Source organism: Pinus tabuliformis, chromosome 3_2, assembly GCF_031772625.1.
Source record: "Pinus tabuliformis cultivar Carrire ecotype Pingquan chromosome 3_2, CPIR1, whole genome shotgun sequence".
Lineage (NCBI taxonomy): Eukaryota > Viridiplantae > Streptophyta > Pinopsida > Pinales > Pinaceae > Pinus > Pinus tabuliformis.
In genome coordinates, this window is record NC_142302.1 from 623066031 (window position 1) to 623089954 (window position 23924).

The window sequence follows — 23924 nt, forward strand, 5'->3', positions numbered from 1 at the left end:
AAAAATAAATCATTGTCTCTGTAAGCACTACTGATACATGTGAGAGCATCAGATGGAGCCACTGTAACCAAACTCACTAATATGAGTCATTACGTTTTACAAAAAGAGATACTTTGTTTACTATCGAGTTACGTTTTCTCTTTATAGTCAACACATTAAAGAGATCCTTCGTAAACTCAGAGGCTACTTATGACTTACTAACTCAGAAGCTACTTAAAGACTTACCTGGAAACACAACACCATATTAATTATCTAAGTGGTCTAAAATACTAAGAGGGGCAGACTTTTTTTAGAGAGTGATGTCTTCTTTTTATTATCTCTCTCCACTAGTAAACCTAAAAGAAAAGTATGCATCCATATAAATTACGATAATTAGTAGAGTTTCCTTGCAAGGGAAAGGTATCATGTTTTGAATAATTGTGAGTCCACTTTGCTCTTAGAGCCTGCAAGCTCTTTAAATAATAAAAAGGCAAAAGAGTGCAGACAACACTCATTGTTAGGCCTATTGGTTCAGATTTCAGAAAGAAGAGAATGGAATGGTATTAGGGTAAGAAAGCTTGGATAAAGAAGAGAATAAAACAATATCCTATGATACTTGCTGCAAGAAGCATCTGTTAGTTTAATCGTAGGGGCATTCAACAGATGATCCTCGATTTTGCCTTCAACTCAATAATTAATGAAAATGGAGTTCACCAACATGCTAGTGATTGTGCAATAACATGCATGATCTATCTATTCTGTTAGTGGTTGATGAATTAGATGCCCTGGCCCCTAAGTATGCCAGCAGAACAAATCTTTCTTCACTGCATCTGAAGAGAGCTGAGTATTACAGAATTTTATGCAGAAGTACATACTTCCTTCCATCGACTTATATTATCTGAGCAGCAACAACAATTATGTCCAAAACCATTATTTGTACAGATGCCCATTCAACAACAGATTCTTCACAAACTCATGTTTCCTACATCAGAAGCTGTGCACATTTGTTCTTTCACCTATCTTTCCATCCATGTCTGTATAAGATACTTAATACAGCTTATAAACCATAGTTACCTTTGCAATAAATCTGGTCTGTGTGATGGAGACAAAAGGATGCATAATAAGTGAATGACACAGAAAAACTGAAAAACAAGAAAGCATTGTTCACAAGAACCAACTAGACAAAAGATAAGTCACTAAATAAGTTTATATTTGTCCAGTGCCAAAAATAAAATGTGGAACCAGATTGACAGCAGTTTCAAGACCTTTGCAGTTTGTAATCACAAACTTCTTGTTTCTGGCCTGTTCTTTCACCTATCTTTCCTTCCATGTCTGTATAAGATACTTAATACAGCTTATAAATCATAGTTACCTTTGCAATAAATCTGGTCTGTGTGATGGAAACAAAAGCATGCATAATAAGTGACTGACGCAGAAAAACTGAAAAACAAGAAAGCATTGTTCACAAGAACCAACTAGACAAAAGATAAGTCACTAAATAAGTTTATATTTGTCCAGTGCCAAAAATAAAATGTGGAACCAGATTGACAGCAGTTTCAAGACCTTTGCAGTTTGTAATCACAAACTTCTTGTTTCTGGCCTGTTCTTAATGCATAGATTATGAATATACATGTCCAAAACCACTCTTTGTACAGATGCCCGTTCAATAACAAATTCTTCAGAAACTTCTGGTTCCCTACATCAGATGCTGTACGCATTGTTCTTTCACCTCCATCTCTTTGTATGTCTATATAACAAACCTAATATAGCTTATAAACCATAGTTTCCTTTGCACTAAATGTCTGATCTGTGTGTCGGAGATAAAAGCATGCATGGTAAGTGAATTACATGCAAAAGCCAAAAAACAGGAAAAGCATTATTCACAAGTACCAATTTGACAAGAAACATGTTATTAAAAAAAAATATTTGTCCACTGCCAAAACTAAAATGTGGGACCAGATTGACAGCTGTTTCAAGACCTTTGCAGTTTTTCATCATGAACTCCCTTTTCAACCTGTTCTCAATGCATAAACTATGAATGCATATTTGATGCCTCTCAGTGCAGTCCTATGCACATCCAGTTCTTTCATTCTAATTGATGTGAACTATCAGTTATATGGGCTGTGAACATTTTATCATAGAGAGATGGCCTGAACTATGAAACTGTCCTTTTCTCATCCAAGGTATAGTGTACCTTTGCAGTAGTGCACCTAAGCCTAAGCTTTCTTCTGGCTCCATAAGGTTTCTTCTCATGATCATGCTTTACATGCTGTCACAGCTCCATCACTTGGTGGTACAATCTCTAGTGTGTTCTGCCCATGCAACCATTTTGGAGGTTACCTGTGGCAAACCTCTTTCTCCCCCACGCACCCTTTGGCTTAAATTGCTTGGTTAAGGGAATGATTATCTTGCAGCCTTTTAATCTCCTGCATAGAAAATATGCACATTCACACCTTGCATTGGACTTATACATAAGATCATTCCAGTCAATATTTGCTTATGGGGGTTGCCTGCATTCATTTTCATGTAGCATGCTGTCAAGCTCTTAAGCAATAATTTGTCATTCTATTGCATCGGTGATTAGTTCTATATTGGTGCACTATGCCTGAAGCTGAAAACAAGATATCTGTATGCCTATTGCAAACGACTTGGCAGTCAATAGATATAGAATTGAATATCTCTACTATACAGAGCACATGACATTTGTGCTCAATTTAACCATTGTACAGGCAATAGAGAAATAGAGATATAGACAATCGTGCCACAACATTTACCTTCACTTATTAATACGATGGCTGTACTTGTGGTTGACTTTAATCAGTTTCCACATCTAAATTTTTGCATTATCATCAATAGAGACTTGTGGGTGCATTTTTATCCACAACCTGCAAGTACCAAATATATGTGTTAGTTCTGCAAAGTTGCAAACAAATTAATTGTAGATTACCTTTAAGAAATCTTCCTCTCCAAGCTCCTAATTTGAGACAAACTATCAACTTCTTTTCTTTAAACCACACAAATAAGTGTTGAGATCATAAGGAAATAATAGATACTTCAACAAACCCTAATCCAGTAAAGTAAACCCAGCAGATTTATAACAGTACTCAACGTAGATCACAAGAAAGACATACTCAACTTATTACCACAAATGGAGAATCATTGTGTATTGTGCTTTAGTTGTGCATATATAAAAGATATAATTGTTTTGAATAAACTTAATGTAATTTCCTTTGTTCTTATAAATATCAATATTCATTATTTAAGAGATGCACACACACATACTTTGTATTTACTATGTTTCATTTTAATTAAAATAAACTTGTAATCCTAGAAAATTCACGTTCAACATTTTTGCATCTGTGAGGATTCAGAGTTCTGGTCCCCAACTGCAGAGGACCCAGAAAAGTATTTGAAAATCCTGAAAAAGTGTAGAAACCTGTATTGGGCAAATCGATAGCTCTTGGACCTAAGTTGATTAACAATATGAAGAGATAAGATGTCCAGTTACTTCAACCAAGGCTGTGTACATTTCCTCAAGATAGATCAAAGCAATTTGACACACATGGAGAGCAAAAGAATAATTCAGATATGAGAGACGATGTTTTGGTTGTTTGTTTTGATTTATTAATGTGTTCGTTAATATATGGAGGTCTGAACAAGGTAAGGAACTGAAAAGACCAGGACTATGGCATTCTACAAAGCCTGTAGATTGAAAACTATAGGCCATTCCTGCTTAGGAGGCCATTGTAGAAACAAAAAACTTGTAAGATTGACACCAGACTCATTCTCTAGATTGGACCAAAACCCACACAAGAGAATGACAATGAGGAGATAGATAAGATAAGATAATTTTATTAATGTTCAACAAATGACCATAAAATTAGGTCAACGGGACTGAAAAGTACAACCAATATGAATACAATGCAGGAGTGCCAACACAACTCCTGGAAAATGCCAAGAAGAATAGAAAGAAAGAAACATAGCATTCGCATCATCAGACAATTTTTCAAGTTTCTTGCGGACGGTGACCAATGTTTATTCAACTTGGTCCTTGGCCTTGCTCTTCTTAGTTTCAACCTTAGCTCTAGGAAAATTGAACATTTCAATATGAGCAGCATTTAGATTTTGTTCGATTTCAATGGCCATTTCCTTCGCTTCAGCAAGAGTTTTAGGCTTCTTATCTCTAAGTTGATATGTTAGGTGGCCTTGGACCACTTTGATGAAATTTTCAAGGATTTGGCATTAGTACGCTTGAGGAAATCGGGGATATCCCTAACAATCCTATCAAATAGTTGGATGAAAGTTCTAATATCTTCATCTGATTTCTTTTGTAAATGGTAGAACTTTTCAATGACAAGGTTCAAATCAGCATCCGTGGCCGACCTTTTCTTGATCTTCAAATTCATCAAAGTCACTGATACTAGTTGGAGGAAGGCTAATGTACCAATCCCTAACATCCACTTCGAATGTCAAAGCAAATAACATCATTACTACATCTTCATCTTCGATCATTCGAGGGCCCACTACCCAATAGAAGTTATCTACATGCCTTTCAACATTTTGATCAACACTCCCTCTAAACTTTGGTAGCCATTCATGATACTTCGTAGGTAATGTGTGAGGTGTTGCTTTTGGGTAGCATCAAATGTGCTCTAGCTCCGAGATTTTTTGGATGGGCTAGAACACATGAGATCTCCAAGACCCAGAAATCATTTGGAGAAATTCCACCTGGATTGTGAGTTATTAAAATAATTAATATTTTTAATGGGGTTCCTAAGTCTAAACTTTGGAAAATAAAAATATTAATGGATATTAATAAAAATATGTGTGAGAAGCTTCTAAGAGACGAGGATCAAGTTTGTTTTAATCTTAGCCATCGATTAGGGACTTAATCTCGGTCATTGATTCATCAACAAGAAAAGTATAAGAGGAGGCTTGAGGGTCAGTTGGAGATACACCATATTGATCAGTCAGTTCGATTTTTCTAGGCCGCGGTTTTGCTGAGAAAATCGAACAAGTAATTTGTTGCAACAAAGGAGCAGGGATAGTTGGGGTGGAGGATCTTCTCTAGAACCCCGAATACTCAGCAGAGAAGCAGAGATACACTAGAGGATGCAACGCAAACCAAGGGAGGACTGACGTTGGGCCAGGAGGGCCCGCGCAGTGCTTGACACAGTGCCAATGTAGAGTAATATTTGTCCTCCTGCAGAAATCTGAAACTTGTCGGGGAGCAGTCAGATCAGCCGGAAATGTTGACGTCAGAGCTCCAAGAGGCAGTGAGACCCAGTACAGAGCTGATGCAGAGCCTCAAAGAGCTCCACGCATGCCCACGCAATTATTGCGAAGGGGAAACATGGTTGTAGTTGGGGATAGTCAGTTCAGTTGCCGGATCGAAGGGATTTTGCCGAGTGAAGTGAGATAATCTCACTAAGGTTTCTGCTAGTGCCTTTTTCTTTGTAATTGGATTGCTGAGAGGGCATCCAAAGTTGTATTCAGAATAGAAAACCCTTAGAGCTGTTGCACCGGTTTTCCCACATTATGTTTTTCCAGGGACATGTTGTCCAAAAATAACGGTGTCCCTTGTGTGTTTGTCTCATCTATTGTTTCAGTTTATTATCTGTACATCAGTGTAGTCTGTTGTAGTGTTTTTCATCATTGTTTATAATTAAATAACTTGCTGAATGAAATAACAAGTAGGAGATGATAAACCAGTGACTGTAGTAGGAATCTGTTCGTAAAGATTCAGAAATTTTCACATGGTATCAGAGGATTGAAGATCATAGCATACTAAAGCCATCAACTGGGAGATCCAGCAAAATCTGCTGCAGAGAGGCAGTTGTCCTGAGTGACAGCATTGTTTCAGAGCTAAAGAAGCAACTTAAGGGTTGACGCAGTGCAGGAGGAGTGACGCAGAAGCTCACGCAGTGCCTGCATCAGATTTTTGAGCCATGAGGAGGAAACACAGTAGTTGAGAGGAGTCCATGCAGTGACTGCGTCAGCTCTCTGGGTGAGCGCAGAGCTTGAGGGGCTTAGATCAGTCAGTTGTTGGGGTAGTAGAAGCAGTGCAGATTAGATCTGTGGTGTTGGTGGGACGTTGTTGTTGTTGTTGTTGCAGAACAATGACTGTGGAGACGAAACCGAGGTAGAGGGAGTCACTGCCTTGACAGATTTCTCGCCAAAGAAATCTAGATCCGAGTTGTTGAGCAGTAGCAAAGGAGGATTGGGAAGGGGTGATTCGACATTATTTGTTGGGAGGATTTCCATGAAGAAAATCACGACTCAAAGGGAGTCTAGAAAGAACTTGTTCTTTAGAAGATTTCTAGCGCCAAAGAAATCCAGATCCGAGTCTTGCTGGGGCAGTAGGGAGAGAGTGAGAAGAGAACTTGTTCGATACTCAACTGAGCAGAGATGGCAGTTAATGGACTGAAGGACCAGGACAGATTGGATGGAGCATCCAACTTTGTCATCTAGAAGGCTAGGATCTTGGCAAGTCTTGGATAAGAATCGCATCAAGGATTATGTCTTGAAGACAGTTGTTGTTTTGGTTGATACTGATCCTCTCAAGAAGTATGAGGAGGCTCAGGCAAAAGCGAAGTGCATGATCTTGGATGGGGGTCAAGGATCATCTAGTCCCACATATTGCTGAAAAGGACACAGCAAGGGAAATGTGGGAGGTCTTTCCCACCTTGTATGAGGGAACTGTTGTTCAACGGAAGATGTTGCTTGAGAATCAACTAAGACAATATCAGATGCAGAAGGGAGAAGAAATTGATCCCTTCTTTCGCGGGTTGCAAGGGATTCGAGACCAGTTGACTTTCGTGGGGTCTACACTAGATCCTGAGTTCATGGTCAGGAATGCCCTGAATGCAATCATTGAAGACTGGGAGACCTATGTCCAGAGTATCATGGGCAGGGCTTCTCTCCCCAATTGGGAGGAGATGTAGGCAGCTCTTCGACAGGAAGAGATCAGACGGTTAACCAAGGTGGGAAGTAGTGGCAAAGGAGTCAGAGCCAAGAGGGAGGAGGAGGAGGATGAAAGTCTTGCATCAGCGGGGCAGCAAGGGTAGCAAAAGAGGAAGAAGAAAGACATATCCAAGGTCAGATGCTTCAGATGAGGGGAACTAGGACATTTCGCCACTTAGTGCCCTCGGAGGAAGGGGAAGGAAGAGAAGTCTGACTCGAAGGTTGCTCCAGCGAAAGTTGACGGAGAGGGTGATGATGACGATTGCGCCATGAGTGCTCATGCACCGCTAGAAAAGAGGTGAGGCAACATTGAGTTGTAGTCAGGAGAACTACACGAGGGGCAGGATCCTCAAGGTGCCCAAACTCTTGGATCACAAACGGCTACAAGAGTCCTTAATGACAGTAGCAGAATGACGGGAGTCAGTTGGTACGTGGGATGATGGAGCAACAATCGCAGAGCTAGAGTGCCAAAGTCTGAAGCAACGCAGTGGAGGTTGCAGCAGTCTGGGAGGTACAGAGCAGATTGTAGCAGCGCAGTGGAGGTTGTAGCAGTGCGGGAGGCACAAAGCAAATTATAGCAGCGCAATAGCATCAAAGAGTCAGCGCAGATTAGCAGCAGAGGTAGCTTCAGCATCACGGGTTATCCAAACTGACCAAATGTCAGCTTTTGGGTGACTTTTTCAGTTGCTTACTTCTCAGCAACTGAGTTGCAATGCAGCAGTTAGCAGTGGCAATGCTATAGGCAGCATGATGCAGTACATTGAAAGGGAGTTGTAGTACAGATGTAGCACTGACAGTGGCAGTGTCATGGGTAGTAGTACAAGATGCAACGGTGCAGTGGATGAAGGGCAATAGGCCAAGCATCAGCAGCACAGAGGACCAATGTCATGGATCAGTGTGATGCTTCTATTGGGAAGTATTGCTAGAGCACATGCCTCGCTAAGAGAGAGCATTGATTTTGGGTAGCATCAGATGTGCTCTAGCTCCGAAATTTTGTGGAGGGGCTAGAACCCCTGTTTTAAGAAACGGCCGTTTCGAAACCGAAACGGCCGGCTTGATCCGTTTCGCAAGCTCAGAGAGTGACCCGGCCATGGAAACGGTCTGGTTGGCCGAGTCATGGGTGACTCGGCCAACCCGACCGTTTCCGATATGACTCAGCCGAGTCACAAAGGAACGGCCCAGGCAGCGTAAACAGCAAAAAAATATTATTTTTTAATGGATTTTTTAAATGTTTTTTGTTTGGTTTGGACCCCAAACAGTTATATGAATATGCTAAATGATTTTTGGGGTCCATTTCCCCCTCCCAAACCCTATTTAACACACCCAAGTGCTCTCATTCACTCACAGCAGTCTTATGCATTTGAGTGAGAGTCTTCTTTGAGAGTTAGTGAGCATTTCTTGAGCTTGTTTTGGAGCAGCAGTGAGGAGTCTTGGAGGACCATTGTAGTTGGAGTGAGGAGCTTCTTGGGCAGCCATTTGGAGCAGCATTGAGGAGCTGATTCTTGGAGCAAGCTTGAGGAGGCAGTTTGTGCCTGGAGGTATTTTTTTCCACCTCTATAAATTTGTTTTTGCTTAGTAAATTTTAGGTGCATATCTAGAAAGCTTAGAGAGTGTTTTTTGTCAAATAAATGAACATTGAATCAATGTTTTTTTTTTTTTTGTCATTTTCAGATTGTTTGCTTTCATTTCCTAGTCAAAAAATGGCACCTAGAGGAAGAGATCATGCTTGGGCATATGTTGAAATGGTTGATAGTCAAATGCAATGCAAATTTTGCCATAGGAAAATTAAGGAAGGTCTTGGGTGCATTAATAGGCTGAAACAACACTTGGCAGGGATTAGAGGCCAAATTACCCCATGTACCTCACCAGAAATTGGGGAGATTAGAAAGAATTTGTTGGCCAGCTTTGAGAAATTTAAAGAAGATAAGGCTAGGCAAAAAGACATACAGGCTGAAATTGGGAGGAAGAGGGAGATACAAAAAATGATGGCTACCAACCCCCACTATGATTTTGAGGGTTCTTCCTCTATCCCTCAAACTGAGGCATCCAACCCTTTCCGATATGTTCCTCCCTCTTTTGGTTCTGTTCAAGATAAGGGAAAGGGTAGAATGAATTTGAAAAAGGGTGATGTGACTATCAAAAGTTATTTCACTCCCTCCTCTCCATCAGATGCACATGGTCCTGAAGTTAGTAAAACTCAAATGCAGCCCACTTTAGATGACCATTGGAAGAAAGAATTGAGGGAGACTGCTTGTGATTACATAGCTAGATGGTGGTATGATGTTGATATCCCCTTTAATGCTGCTCGTTCACCATATTATGAGCCTATGTTTGATGCCATACATGCTGCTGGAAAAGGCTTCAAAGGCCCTACTATGCATGAGCTAAGGGGGTTTCGTTTGCAGAAAGAAATTCAATCCATTAATGAGTATTTGCAAGAGTTCAGGGACTCATGGGCAAGAACAGGGTGTACCATCATGTTAGATGGATGGACTGATCAAAGAAACCGTACCATCATAAACTTTCTTGTCTTCTGCCCACAGGGAACCATGTTTTTAAAATCAGTTGATGCATCTAATAAGATAAAAGATGGCCACTTGTTGTTTCAGCTATTGGATCAGGTTGTTGAGGAGGTGGGGGTGGCTAATGTTGTTCAAATCATCACAAATAATGCCTCTAACTATGTTCTTGCTGGTAAACTGTTAAAGGAAAAACACAAGACCATATTTTGGACCCCATGCGCTGCACATTGCATAGACCTCATGCTTGAGGATATTGGAAAATTAGATTGGGTCAAAAACACTATAGATCATGCCAAAAGCATAACAAAATTTATCTACAATCATACATTGGTTTTGAGCCTCATGAGGAAACACACTGGGGGCAAGGATATTATTAGGCCTGCCATCACTAGATTTGCTACACATTTTTTGACATTGCAATCTATGCTTTCCCAACATAGAAACTTGCAAAAGATGTTTTCCAGTGATGAATGGAATCAAAGCAATTGGTCTAACAAACCAGAAGGCAAAGAATTGAAAAGGAAAGTCCATGAAGAAACTTTTTGGAGAAAGGCAGCAGAGATTGTGAAGCTTGCTGAGCCACTAGTTAAGGTGTTGCGGTTGGTGGATGGGGAAAGGTTGGCTATGGGCTTCATTTATGAGGCTATGGATCAAGCAAAGGAGCAAATAAAGACGGTATACAAGGATAGAGTGGCAAAGTATGGGCCCATTTGGGCAATCATTGATGAAAGATGGAACAATCAACTCCATCGCCCTATACATGCAGCTCGGTATTTTTTGAACCCACGGTATCATTATAAAGCTAAGGAGTCAGGAGCTTTGAGGGGGGAGGTCAGAGATGGACTGGTTGATTGCATTGAACGCATGATCCCATTGGAGTCTGATTAGCTAGAGATACACCGACAGGCCAATATCTCCAGCAATGCAGCAGGTACCTTTGGGAAGAACCTAGCAAAGATTGCAAGAGAAGCAGATGAGCCAAGTAAACAAAAATTTCAATTTTCAAATTCTTAATATTTTTACTTTTTTTTTAAGTTTGTTAAATCATTTATAATTTGAAAGTTAGATATAATTTGTAATTTTGTTGAGCTAACTCATTACACTCCTATGTTTTTTGCAGCACAATGGTGGGAGGCCTTTGGTGGCCATTGTCCTGAATTGCAAAGGTTTGCAATTCGTATTTTGAGTCAAACTTGCAGTGCATCTGGGTGTGAGCACAATTGGGTTGTCTTTGAGAGGATTCACGCAAAGAAGAGAAACTGTTTGCATCAAAAACGGTTAAATGATCTAGTTTTTGTCCATTACAACCTTCGGCTCAGACGAAACCATTTGTTGAACAAAAGACCTGATTCAGATCCCATTGTGTTGGAAGACATTGATCCAACATCAGATTGGGTAGTGGAGAGTTGTCCAGCAGAGTTTGATCCTGATGAGGATCTTGATTTAGATTTAGATCTGGAGACATCAGTTGAACTTGAACATGTTGTTCAACTCCAGCCTATTTAGTTGAATGCAGATCCCAATCCACCAGCCTCAGTCTCACAGCCAGCAAGGACTCCAGTTGTAGGTGCTTCCTCTGCTCAGCCACGACAAAAGCGCAGCCGCATATCTACTCTATCTCAGCTTGCATCTGCTGCAGTTGCACAGCCTGCTAGTGGTACCACTTCTACAGTTGCAGTTGGGGATGATGATGATGAGGAGGAGCCATGGGCCCCCTGTCTGACTCTGATGATGATGATCCAGAGATTGATCGACGTGATCTTGGCTCCTCTGACAGTAGCTACTAGCCAGTGGCCCAGTAGTACTATAGTACTACTGTACTAGTACTGGAGTTTGGTCACCGTCACAATTTACTTTTGTTGTAGAGGCCATTTCTAGCCTCCTTGGTTATGTGTTTTTTGTTTTGAGTCTTCGATCACGTATGACAGTTGACTATGTATTGTCATTGGGTACCCTTTTGATATAATGGATTGGTTCATGAGCCTACTTTGATCATATGTTGTCTTCCATCTATATTATAATGCTGTGTGTTTGGAAACATGAATGAAAATCTTTAAAATTATGTTTAAAATCTTTAAAATTATGTTTTTTTATAAAAAAAAAAAAATATTTAATGTATTTTTTACAACGACCGAGTCATTGAAATCGAGCCGGCCGAGTCATTACCGTTTCGGAGTCGGAGTCGGAGTCGATCCTCGGCCGAGTCGGAGTCGGAGTCGGAGTCTTAAAACATTGGCTAGAACACATGAGATCTCCAAGACGCAGAAATCGTTTAGAGAAATTCCACTCGAATTGTGAGTTATTAAAATAATTAATATTTTTAATGGGGTTACCAAGTATAAACTTGGGAAAATAAAAATATTAATGGGTATTAATAAAAATATGCGTGAGAAGCTTCTAAGAGACGAGGATCAAGTCTGTTTTAATCTTAGCATTTGATTAGGGACTTAATCTTGGTCGTTGATTCATCAACAAGAAAAGTATAGGAGGAGGCTTGAGGGTCAGTTGGAGATACACGATATTGATAAGTCAGTTCAATTTTTCTGGGGCGATATTTGCTGAGAAAATTGAACAAGTGATTTGTTGCAGTAGAGAGGCAGGATAGTTGGGGTGGAGGATCTTCTCCAGAGCCCTGAATACTCAGCAGAGAGAGGCAGAGATACACCAGAGGACGCAGTGCAGACCAAGTGAGGACTGACGTTGGGCCAGGAGGGCCCACACAGTTCTTGACGCAGTGCCAGCGCAGAGGAATAGTTGTCCTCCTGCAAAAATCCAAAACTTGTCAGGGAGCAGTCAGATCAGCCGGGAATGTTGACGTCAAAGCTCCAAGAGGCAGTGAGACCCAGTATAGAGCTGATGCAGAGCCTCAAAGAGATCCACACATGCCCACACAATTACTGCGAAGGGGCAACATGGTTGTAGTTGGGGATAGTCAGTTCAGTTGCCGGATCGCAGGGATTTTTCCGGGTGAAGTGAGGTAATCTCACTAAGGTTTCTGCCAGTGTCTTTTTCTCTGTAACTGAAATGTCGAGAGGGCATCCAGAGTTGTATTTAGAACTACTGCTTAATAATAGAAAACCCTCAGAGTTGCTGCACCGGTTTTCCCGCATTAGGTTTTTCCGGGGACGTGTTGTTAAAAAATAACGGTGTCCCTTGTGTTTTTGTCTCATCTATTGTTTCAGTTTATGATCTATATGTTAGTGTAGTCTACAGTAGTGTTTTTCATCATTCTTTATAATTAAATAACTTGTTGAATGAAATAACTAGGAAATGATAAACCAGTGAATGCAGTAGGATTTCTGTTTGTAAAGATTCGGAAATTTTCACATGAGAAACATCAAAAATTCCACTAAAATTTAGAGTTTTGAAAGATGTCACATTCCATTTCTTAAGCCAAGGGGCTTGGGTTTGATTTTGAGTTTGGTTTTGGTTTTGGTTAGTGTTGGTATTCATGGTGTCAGGAAAAAGTTGCCTTGTTAGATAGGTTATAGAAACCTTATCGAGCTTAGCAGTTTTACTAGCAGCAGCTCTAGTTACAGGAGCTATGTTACCTTCATAATCTTCGTAACCAAGAAACTTAGGAGTTGACAAAAGAGTGTTAAAATAAGCAACTACAATCAAATTCCACTTTGACAACCCATTTGATGGAGATGATGATTGCATTGAATTCCTCTTTTCGAGAGGACCAAAATCAACCTAAAGATCACTCAAATCAGATAAGGGAAAGTGTACTTATGAAGGAAAGTCCACATATACACATTTGGACAGGTCAACCCTAACAGAAATTGGTCACCCTTGGAAGCCTATAAATACAAGTTACCTCAAACTCATTTGGACATCACTGAGCATCTTCTTCTTCTCTTCTTCATTGATTTGTTCGCACAGGTCTAAGGCTGGGATGACAAAAGAAGATCACAAAGGTCTGAAATTACAGGGTCTGAGGCTCGCATTTGATTTAGAACTTTTGGGTTGCAGTCGTCGGCATGTCACAAGGCAATTTTGACCATAATCTTTGGCTTGCAGGCTCAAGGGTGCAATTGGAAGCCTTCAGTTGCTCGCACAGCTCCTCTTGCATGCAACCAGGAAGTTTGACTTTATTTGATCGAAGACCAAAGTTAACCGCAGTTGACCGCACACAAGAAAAGTTGTCTCAGATAAATTTTGATACTAGAAACATATTTTTGAATGTTGTTGGGTTGTTTTGCTGGATGACATTATATTGGGCTTATTGTACTCTCTATTGAACATGTTATGACAATCTAATAGAAGAAAAATTTCGAAGGGTTTTCCCCCTAGTGGGGTTTTTCCCTGGTCTTTGATCAAACCTGGTGTCTCTTGTTGATGTGTTGATTGTCTCCCTTGTCACTACATTTATTGTTCTATCTTCAATTACTATTGATGAATGGAAAGACTAATTGTAATTGGAAAGATTGCTAGTTAAAGTATCGAATTGGGCTAAAGTATTTGAAACAGCGTAGAACAATCTGAAAAATTAACATGGTATCAAAGCTAAGCTGAAGGACAAGCCCAAAAGGAGATAAGCATTGAAGGAAACATCTTTGGAAAGTTGAAGGAGTTGATCTAGCCAAGTCAAGATGACTTCCTTCTTCAAGGAAAACAAGAAGTTAGGTGACTCATCTAATTTTACTGCATGGAAAGTTAGATCGGAGATCGTAGCTGATAACAATGATATTTTGGACTACATTCAAGGAAAAGTACCTGAGCCTCCAGAGAATGATTCCACTATTATCAAGAACAAGCACAAGAAAGGTGAGTTAAAAGCAAAGAAAATCATAGTTGATGGTTTACAAGATAATTTACTTGCATATGTTGGAAACTTGAGAAGGTCTAAGGACATCTATGATAAGATAGTTGGCATGTATGAAGTCAACAATTTGAATGAAATCATCTCCTTGAAAGATCAATTCAAAGACACAAAAATGAACAAAGGAGAATTTGGGCAAAACTACATAATGAGGATATCTCATCTTAGAGATCAATTGCAAAGAGAGAAATTTGTGCCTGACAGGGAATTGGTGATTGTGACTCTAAGAGGTCTCCCTCCTATTTGGGAAACCTTTATTACTACTATAAGAAAAAACAATGTCCTCTCGTCATTCGATGAAATCGTTGGAAATCTCAGCCAAGAAGAATCAAGGATGATATCAAGAGGAAGGATTCAAAAGCATGAAGAAGGAGATCCCACTGCATTCATCACTCATGAGAAGAAGAAGAAGAAAGAAAAAGGAGGTCCATCAAATTCAAGAAATCCTCCTCCTTGAAATCCAAATAAAAGGAAGAAATGTTTGCACATCGAATGCTACAATTGTCATAAGAAAGGCCACTATGCTTGAGATTGCCCCGGAAGAACAATGGACCACGCTACAATACTAGGAGCAATAACAACAAGTTCAATGATCGAAAAAGAAGAGATGACCGAAGGAATGATCGCAATGGAAGAGATGAAAGAAGAAGAAGAGATGCTCCAAGTGATCATGAAGAAGATCGTCATCCAGAAAAGAAATCAAAATTCTCCAAGTATGAAAGTAACATTGCGAACCAATCTAAATATATTCTTATTTCCGCCCTTACTAGTTCACCTCCTCCAGATTCGTGCGATAGTTGGTTGGTTGATAGTGGGGCCACTCATCACTTCTATAGTTTTAAGGAAGTTCTCTCTAATTTGTTAGAGAGGGAGTCAAATTTGGAAATCATTCTTGGAGACAACTCCACTCATCCTGTTAAAGGTTTTGGGTCTGTCAAATTTCATTTGCATTTTGGAGAATCTATTTTTCTCCATAATGTGATATATGTGTCGGGGTTGAAAAAGAATTTGGTATCAATATCCGCTTTGAAAGACAAAGGGATGAGGGTTGCCTTCATCAAGGGAAAGGTTCTTACTTGGCCTGTTGGATCACCTATGAGAGATTCATTTAAATTGGGATCAAGATATGAAGGACTCTATAGGGTTACTAGAAGACCTCTTCTAGCATTGGTCCGTGATACTAATCATCTAAGCGAGTTATGGCACCGAAGATTGACGCATCTATATTATGATGCTCTTCCGAAATTGGAGTAATCAGTCTCAGGGATTCCCAAGGTTCAAGCCCATCATGATGGAGTATGTCCAGGTTGCACCAGTGGAAAGAAGACAAAGGAACCATTCCCCTCTAGCGAGAACAAGAAAATTGACATCCTCCATCTTATCCACTCTGACATATGTGGTCTGATGCCCTTGCATTGTATTGGTGGCCATCTCTACTACATCACCTTCATTGATGACTTCTCAAGAAAGTCATGGATTTATTATCTGAAGCACAAGGATGAAGCCTTCGAAATGTTCAATGAGTTCAAAGCTTTGAACAAAAATCAAACAGGTAAGGAAATCAAAATATTTAGGTCTAACAATGGTGGAGAGTACACATGAAAGGAGTTCATTGATTTTTGCAAAAAGGAAGGAATCAAGAAAGAGACAATTGTGCCCTATACTCCCGAACAAAATGGAGTCGCTGAAAGAAAGAACAGGTCCATTATAGAAGCTACCCGTGCCATGCTCAAAAGTTGTTGAAGTACCTTTGGGGAGAAGCAACAAATGTCGTCATATATGTTCAAAACAGGGTACCTCATCAAACATTGAACAACAAGACCCCTAAAGAAGTATTCACAGGTGTCATGCTCGATGCTGGTCATCTCTGTATCTTTGGCTTTCGCATATACTTTCATGTGTCGAAGAACAAAATAAACAAGTTGGAAGACTCAGGAAGAAATGGTATGTTTGTTGGATATTGTGAAAATTTTAAAGTAGTTAGAATATATATTCCTGGTCAAAATAAGGTTGAAATTAGAAGGGATGTTACATTTGATGAAGATGTCGCCCTTGGAAAAGCAAGGGACCTTCCTCCGCCTCCTCCTCGGAAGAATAATGGCATGGATATTTTGGATGGTCCTTCCATGCTCGAATCTGAGACAGATATTGTTGATGATCCCATGGAGCCCATGGATCCCTTAGATCCTCCTCCATGTAATCCTCCCACCAAGAAGAGGCCACTTTGGCTTTGAGACACATTATAGGATGATGAGAGACGAGCTCTCGTTCAAAGATCATTTAGATAAAGGAAGAAGTCATGCAGGTACCAGGGATATGTTGTAGCCATGAGCACTACGATTCAAGACGAACCTCCCACATTCGAAGAAGTCGTAAAAGGACAAGTTTGGAAAGATGCTATGACCGAAGAATATGAATCAATTATGAAGAATGATGTATGGGATGTTGTGACAAGACTGAAAGGGAAATTTGTGGTGACTTCAAAGTAGCTATTCAAGATCAAGCATGATGTTGATTGTAGTATTGAGAAATACAAGGCAAGGTTCATGGCTTGAGGATTCTCCCAGAAAGAGGGAGAAGATTATGATGATATATTTGCACCTGTGGCTCGATATACAACCATTTGTTCGATAGTTTCCCTTGCCTCAAGTCAAGGATGGACACTCATCAAATGGACGTAAAGACTACATTCCTCCATGGCATGTTACAAGAAGAAATGTATGTTGAGCAACCATGGGTATTTTAAGTAGAGGACCAGCTAGCTCATTGTGCCCTTTCTCCGCCATTTGAGCCAGCCATGTGGTCCCTCGCCCATCTGCCATGATCGTATGTTTGAAAGTGGGCCTCCCGAACCTAAAGGTATGCTTTGTCATTCGGTAATTGAGTATTGTAGTTTGCTTATCATGGACACTTCTGGGAATGGATTAATGGGGGGATTAGGCGGAAAGAATTCGTTAGGTTTACGCCCTTGTCCCCTAGACCCCTTTTGGATATTAACCTTGTATTCTAGTCTCGCGGGATCTCTTTTACTGGCCATTTGGCTTTAGGCATGGTATTTCATGGGAAACCCCGATTCTGATTGCATGGTCTTGCTCTCTCATCCGCCTATATTACCCTCTTTCCACTCATTATTACCCCATTCATCATTTCTCCCACTTGGGTCCACATTCCTCCACTGGTTCCACATAGGGTTAGCTCGCCCCTTCCCCTTGCCCATACCTTGGGTTAGGCTTGGGATGATGCCCCAGAAGTTGATGCCACTAAAAAGAAAGATAAAAGCATATTTGGCCACATTCAACAGGAATTGTACCACAAAATGCAAAAGATGGTCGAGTTAAACACATTTAGCACGTGGGCAAAAGCCAATACATGAGTTCTACCCTATCATCATGGCCATCACCCTGGTTCCTACAGGTTCTATGAACCTTCTTCATCATAAAAGAACCCATGATTGTCCCAACCCCTGGTGGGAAATGAACCGCCCTACCTTAAAGGGGGTATTCACTGTTGTATCTTATGAATCATGCTCTTACCCCTTGACCCCCAAGCAATTAATCAAAGAAAAAATCATAAAAAGGCAAAAGGCAAAAAATCAAGATCGGGGCACCTCATGTACCATGATTTCTCCCTCCTACACATTATAAACCCAAGTGTGGACTTCCCTCTTATTAGCTACCTTTGTACCCCAGCATGTGGCCCAAGGTTGTTCCCTCTCATGCCCTATTTCATTCACCAATCTATCACATGCCACCACCTTTTAAAAGATGTACCTTGACTATATTATCCCCTTTAGATGTAGAAACCGCCTAATAAGATTATTGGTTAACCCCATATGGAGTTTAGGAGACATTGGCACACCTGAAGCCCATTATGGAGGCGCAGGCCATTATGAAGTCTACACCTGTGGTCCATGATTAAGTAAGCTCATCTACTCAATTTATCTAATGACTTGTTGTACTGGAAGGTTGGGGGACACATTGGATCTTATGCAGGATTGCAAATGGTTTCCATCTTGGGTTTGGTCTCCCTATACGAGGTCCTAATCCTTCAGAGGGCTACATTGGCACTTGTAGGGTGTGCATTGAGAGCCATGGGCCTCCACAAGCAACAAAAAGCATTGCATGGGTCCCCACAGCCATTCAGAGATTGTTCTGGTTCATTGATTGGACGAGGAAGATGCACCTGATCCATCATGCCCAGCTAGCCCCAGATTTATATCATACACTTGGCAGATGATCCAGGCGTTGCACGATGATGTGGCACCACCTACACCGTCATCCTAGCCCTTGCAGGCGATTTACACGCATCTTCGATTTGTTTGGAGACCCATGAGGACACTTGTGTGCCCCCACATGTCATTTGGGGCACCACGGGTTATTACAAGGGGCCAACCCCTTGTCCACTACTTTTGAGGTCCTATTTTTCATTGTGGCACCCATGGACCTCATTAGGCCTCTTAGAGGGCCCTTCAACATGCATAGATTATTATTTGACCTCTTGAGAGGCTTACTTTTTCATTTATGAGCTAGTTTGGTGGGCTTGTCACCAAAAGTTGAACTATTAGAACATTATTTTATTTTCGGGACTTATGTAGGCCAAGGAGGCTAATTCGAACTTCTAAGTTGTGTATAAATACAAGTAAGATGAGCTCATTTGCTCATCATCACTTCGGTTGGGATCCCTTCTCTCTCTTAAGATTTTCGAACTTTTTTTAGAGGATGAATTGGAGCTTTATGGATGAATTTTGATGTGTGGATACTGGTCTATCTTCTCTTGGAACTTCTCTATTGTCAATTGTGAATGGTTGGATATACTTTGTTACATGTAAGTACATGCTTTTTAATGTTATTCTTGTTTACTTTTGTCATATACGTTGGACTGGGATTTTCGTTGTTCTAGGGCTAATTGTTGCATGCATTTACTGCTTAAAATTGTGGAATTTGTCTCTATTATAGCATCTCTCAATGTATGGGCCATGTAATATGAGTGAAATCTCCTAGGGGTAATTCTATCAAATAATTTGACCTTGATAAGCCATTCCTCTTGCACATCAAAGTATAAAAGTTGCAAGGTTGCTTCTTCTTGACCTAGAAGGCTAGCGAAGTGATCTTGAGGCCTCCTTGACTGGGAACCAAGAAATCCTACTCATATTCATCATAGACTCCATTCTCCCAAAGATTAAGGCACTGATCTACCAAGGGTGGTCACTAAAACTCATATTCTTTCACCTCCTTCTAGGTCTAGCCAAGTTGGGGTACCTAGGGCATCAATTTCCCGACAAGCTAGCCATAAAAAAAAAAATCGATCTCCTAAGGTCTCTTGCGATGGCCTTTCTGCAAGCTCTCCAATTTTGAAGCCATTCCGATGGTGGAGTTGGGAGAAAAAACAAGCCCTAGTTCCGTGATAAAAACTTGTCCTGCCATCCCCAAAGGTTGGTACCTCATAGGCTCAAAACAACATCTTCAAGTGAAAATTATTTCTTTGATCCTTTCCCCACCTTGTTTGAGGAAAAAATATCATTGGTTGCTACACTCTTTCCTCATACCCTAGATTGGGTCCACTTGGCCCCGTGTGGTCCCGCTCCTTTGAAAGATCATTCTTCAAGAACCATCAGGGATACCAACTCTAAAAAGGATTTTAGGAATTGGGGAACTCCTTCACAAGTCTTATACCATAAACCTAACCCTCAAATCCTCTCTTCCTTTCCCTGGAATACATAGTACCTTGCTTATAAAGCAAGCAAGCTCTATCCTTCAAACTCCTCTGGGAAACGGTTTATTTGGGTCACTCATATCCATTGACTTATCCTTCAATGGTGACTAGATACATATCGGGGATCCTTCCATCGGTGAAAGTCCATAAATAGAAGGGAGCCTTAGCTGAGGTGACAGTGGGCTAAGTCTTTGTTTGTTGCCCTTAGCCTAGCATATGCCCTTTCGGGATCCCCCTTACATACCTTACTAGTTTGAGCGGTAACAGGCCCTAAAGCAAATTTGACACCCTTGGAAAGCTATAAATAGAAGTGACCTCAACCTTATTTCGACATCATCATTATGATCATTCTTCTTCTTTCTTTGGTTTGGCTCGCACAGGTTTGAGAAGACTCATGGAAAGTTCACTCACACAGGTCCGAGATTGGACGATCCAAAGCTTGCACGTGTGCTAGGGTTTTGGTTTCCAACCACAGGCATGTAGGCCTATGTGTACAATTGAAGCGTTTCAGTCATGTTATAGCTCAAACTAGCAGGGGACCAAGGAGGGGATCTTATGGAGAAACTACTAGGTCAAGGAGCAACAATGGAGCAATAGCCTACTGTCACCTCAACTAAGGCTCCCTGCTCTTTACGGACTTTCATCGATGGAGCAATAAAGTGAGTCGTTGGGCCTATGAAGTCCAAAGTGTGCCATGATCTGAGAATGGACTCCAAAGTTCAAACATAGTGGACAAGGGGTTGGCCCCTTGTTTTCCAAGCAAGTCCCTGTGGTGCTCCCAAGTGGGTGTGGCAGCACTAGGACATCCTGATGGATCTCCAAGTGGATTGAAAATGCTTGTCAACCATTTGTAAGGGCTAGGATTGATGATATAAGTCTTCCCTTTGTCTCCTACAATGAGACACAGCCTCATCTGGACCTTCGAACATCTTGCAACTATACGATGCAATTGTGGAGTCGACTAGGCAATGGTAAACCAAGTGCATCATCCTCATCCAAAAGATGGAACACAAGAAATCAATGAACAGTGTTGGGGATCCAAGAAGTACTCTCTGCTATGGTGAGGTCCATGGCTCTCAATGCTCACCTCGGCCTTTGTTTTTTTACCCTTATTCATATGCCTTTTGCCTTTGATTGATTTTTCTTCATAACCACTCAGGGGGTTGGGACAACCATGGGTTCCTTGATGATGGAGGGGGCACATCTAGGGCCCATAGGAACCAGAGCAATGGCCATGGATGATGGGTAGAGCTCATGTTTGGCTTTTTCCCACGTGCTAAATTTGTATGTCTCAGCCATCTTTTGCATTTTGTGGTACATTCCCTATTAAGAGTGGCCAAATTATGCTTTTTCTTTTCTTTTTAGTTGCATCAACCGCCAAGCATCGTTCCAAGCCTGCCCCAAGGTGTGGACAAGGGGAGGGGGAAGTTAACCCTATATGGACCTAGTGGACACATGTGGACCCGAATGGAAAAGATGATGAATGGGGTTAAAATGAGCAGAAGGGAGTGATGTATATGATGTCAGGAAGCGGGACCATGAAACCAAAATCAAGATTTCCCAGGTAAGAGTGGCCAAATTATGCTTTTTCTTTTCTTTTTAGCTGCATCAACCTCTGGGCATCGTTCCAGGCCCGACCCAAGGTGTTGATAAGGGGAGGGGGAGGCTAACCCTATGTGGACTCAGTGGACACATGTGGACCTGGATAGGAAAGATGATGAATGGGGTTAAAATGAGCAGAAGGGAGTGATGTATATGATGTCAGGAAGCAGGACCACGCAGCCAAAATCAAGATTTCCCATGTAATACCAACCCTAAAGCTAATGGCCAATAAAAGAGATTCCACGGGATTAGGATACAAGGCTAACCACGAAATCGGGCAATGGAGACAAGAGTACAGACCTAACCCACTTTTTTTGCCGAATCCCCACACCAATCCATGCCCTAAAGTGTCCATGATATGTAAGGAAAATTACTCAACTATACCAACGAAAAGCCATACTGTTATGAATAAAAATATATATAAAATAATACAAATAATGTAAAAACGATAATGATAATAAATAATGATTAATTAGTAATTAGTTAATGAAAAGGTATGTCCCTAAGGACATAACTGTTGGTGAATTGGTACCTGCCCTCACCAACGGTATATAAACATGCTCTCACCCTCATTGTAATCATCTTACATCAACTCTTTTATAATATTCAATATACAATTACTGTCCTACAATGGATGTCTTTGTCTTCGAAGTATTTTGAAGCTTACTTTGATGCGTATATGAACTTTATTCGTTACATTGGTATCAAAGCCACGTTGGCTGATCCTAGCCTTTGGCCATCAACTTCTATCAACTTTGTTGTTGTGTGATCAAACATTTTTCCACATAGTTGGAGTTTCTCCATTTTGTCGGTTTTTGCCATTTTAGGCCTTTTGTCGTAAAAGAAAAAAAAATTATATATATATATATATATATTAAAAAAAAAGAGCATATATATATAGTCAAAAACAATTATAAAAAATTAAAAATGAAAAACAAGACCAGTAAAAAAAAAGATTTAAATTTAAAAAACATATATAGCTAAAAAATAAAAATAAAAAATAGAAAAAAACAAATCATATAAAAGAAATATAAAAATAAAAACAAATTCAAAAAAAACATTAAAATTAAATTTGACCTGCAGTCGTCTCTACTGCTCTCGTTACAGCCAGACAACGGCTCGTTTGCCATAGCCACCACTACATAAATCTACCATCAATTCAGCCGCCATTGTATCACCCAGTGTCGCAATGCACATCCATCACCAACAGTCGCCCACACTCGGTCAACCGCGACCCTGACCAACCGCTTTCTACACCATCATTCACATCCTCACTGCAGTTGCTTACCCCGTTGGTTCACGTCCTCACTATAGCCTCTACCCCTGCTCAATTTGCGACAAGTCGCCCAACAAACTCCCACTATAGCACTCCAGACACCGGCAACGACTAGCGCTGCATCCTTCCATTCTCTGTTTACGCCCTGTCTATCATGTTCACCCTCTAACCATTCTACGTTTCCCATTGATCTTTGTCCGCACCATCACTAGTCGCAATCAAACCACTCTCACCATCGTTGTCGCAAACCTTGCTCCCTATTGTCAATCACCAGTAGCCGCCACAACCAAACATACACACCCTGTTTTATGTTACTTGAAATTTGTTGCCATCAGCGCCATGCAATCTGCTACCACCATCCCATCTTCCCTCTCTCCCTATCTCCCCTGCCTTCCCCGACCATTGTTCGTTCATCCTTCCCACCGTGTCCTTCTACCTCGACATCTCTTGCTCAACCGTCGTCTTGTTTCCCACCAAACGTCGCGTCTAATAGATCATGTATGGTGCATATGTGGGTTGTTAAGTCATAAACCATATAGTGGTTAGATATTATATAAAAATATATATATTATATTATATATTTAAAACTATATAATCGATTTAATTATTAATTATAAAAAATACTATTATTTAATTATAAAAAATAGTAAAAAAAACAACAACAACAATTATACAAATTTAAAAAAGGTGTTACTTTAGAAACCCTAAGTTCATCGCGACAAACACAAAATGGAGCCTAATTTGAAAAAAAGAACGATTTTCTTGTAAGGGTGTTTTAATCATACATCACGAGTTAATTACATTAAGAGGGACCATCCAATAGAAAAAAGTCAATATCGTTATTAGTACAAGCAACAACGAAAATTACATAAATATTAATCTGGCAAATTGACTGTTAATTTCATATGTCAATGTAGGCCAAACAACAGTTTTTTTGGAAAAAAATATGAAATTAATGATTTACAAATAATAGTAGATCATTATGAGTACATATCACAATTTCGTGTCGTAAAAATGTATGACATAGAGGTTGACATAATTCCTG

General features: G+C 40.5%; 1 protein-coding gene across 5 annotated transcripts in view; it reads right to left on the bottom strand.

Moving 5' to 3' along the window:
• Positions 1-1466: 1466 nt before the first annotated feature.
• The window catches only part of LOC149182170 (uncharacterized), a 227006-nt gene continuing 204548 nt past the window's right edge, over positions 1467-23924 (bottom strand). For 3 of the 5 annotated variants that reach the window (XR_016257054.1, XR_016257053.1, XR_016257057.1), the window contains 2 exons: positions 2754-2864; positions 1467-2405 (listed from right to left, as the gene is read on the bottom strand). The gene's annotated coding sequence lies outside the window, so the exon portion shown is untranslated. Of the gene's footprint in view, positions 2490-2753; positions 2865-23924 lie in introns of all 5 variants that reach the window. The other 2 variants (XR_016257056.1, XR_016257055.1) reach the window with 2 other exon arrangements.